Raw genomic sequence first — 1,447 nt, forward strand, 5'->3', positions numbered from 1 at the left:
CAGTATGCACATGCGGAGACTAGTTCAGATTACTCACTAATTTTTTTGACAAATTGGTATGATTAATTAATTCTTGCTAAAGTTTCCAAACATCTATTTGAATTAAAAATTCATATACATCTTTGCATGCAAAATACCTAATAATTTACAAGTCACGGAATTCTGATCTTGCGCTTGCACAATTATATGCCGTGGCACTTGCCGGTATATGTTTGCATTAATACGAAAATATTGAGACATATACTCTCTCCATAATTACATGCCTCGTACCTTGTGTTGTAGTTGGGCTGTTTTCCTTGGCCAGCTTTCACCGAAAAATCCCTGCTGGCTGATTAGGCTTGATAATACTAGCTGATTAAGATAATAGCCTGCACAATCCTGTTTTTCCCTGTGTCCGTACCTGTGAGCTTATATAAACATATTTTTTTTTGCCCATCTGACTTGACGAAAGGCCAAAATTAAATTAAACATACTTAACTTATGTTATTCATACATTTAGTTACTTGTGAATACTGAAAGCTAGATTTGAGGAGGGTTCAATAAAGAGAATCCGTACCAAATTTATATTAGTAAAAGGCTATAGAACCTTCACCTTAATTAAAAGAGTTGAATTATGCAGAGTGAATTTCTAAAAAAAAAAAAAAAGAAATAAGAATCCATTCATTTACCTGTGTGGAAGCAGATATCTTAGACAAAGATACCTCAAAACCTGGACAAATGAAACTCAAACTATCTGTCAGAATGGAAGGTAAGAGAGGAAATATTTAAATTTTTTGTAATTTGGGTGATGTGATCTTTTTATCCTGTGGTGAAAAGCTGAATGAAATGTGTATAGTTGATTTTCTTTTTATATTGAGTTCTGTGCTTTTTTCCCCCCCTCAATACTAAAGCTCTAGCAGAATTCCAGGTACAGATTCTCTCTCTGATTTTAATTGCTACCAGCAGGTCAAATAATTACATGGACTTAAATGGTACATGACTCAATTAAAGGCAAGCAGTAATACAGATAATGGATTTTACTGCCTCTGCAACCACAAACCCCATTTGGTGCTCTGGCCACTTCAGGGCCAATCTCTCCCCACTCTCAGGGACACATAAAACCCCTGCATGGGGCTGAGAGCAACGGCACCATCAATGTACCCTTTATGTCCTGTCATTTGTTTTAGACTCTGTCATTGTGTAACCACACACAGTCTGGCTGTATCCCATCACTAAAATCCCACTAGTTTAGTTTCTGTGGTACTCGGTAAATAAACATGGTCCCTAATAGCTGGTATAACCCTCTGGTCTCCAGTCTAACAGGCTGCTAACTCCCATTCTTTAACCCAAGCACATATCCAGCTTCAACTTTAACTTTATCCATGATCTTTAATGGCAACATTTACTATTTTTAGGCCATGTAAATGATGACAATTATTGTAAAATGTCTCCTTTTATGGAGGATGAC

General features: G+C 36.4%; 1 protein-coding gene across 1 annotated transcript in view; it reads left to right on the top strand.

The window, feature by feature from the left end:
* Positions 1-1,447, top strand: part of LOC118332434 (solute carrier family 12 member 2-like) — a 37,705-nt gene that overhangs the window by 33,700 nt on the left and 2,558 nt on the right.

The sequence above is a fragment of the Morone saxatilis genome, unplaced genomic scaffold, assembly GCF_004916995.1.
Source record: "Morone saxatilis isolate NCDOM2014 unplaced genomic scaffold, NCSU_SB_2.0 Contig21, whole genome shotgun sequence".
Taxonomy (NCBI): domain Eukaryota; kingdom Metazoa; phylum Chordata; class Actinopteri; family Moronidae; genus Morone; species Morone saxatilis.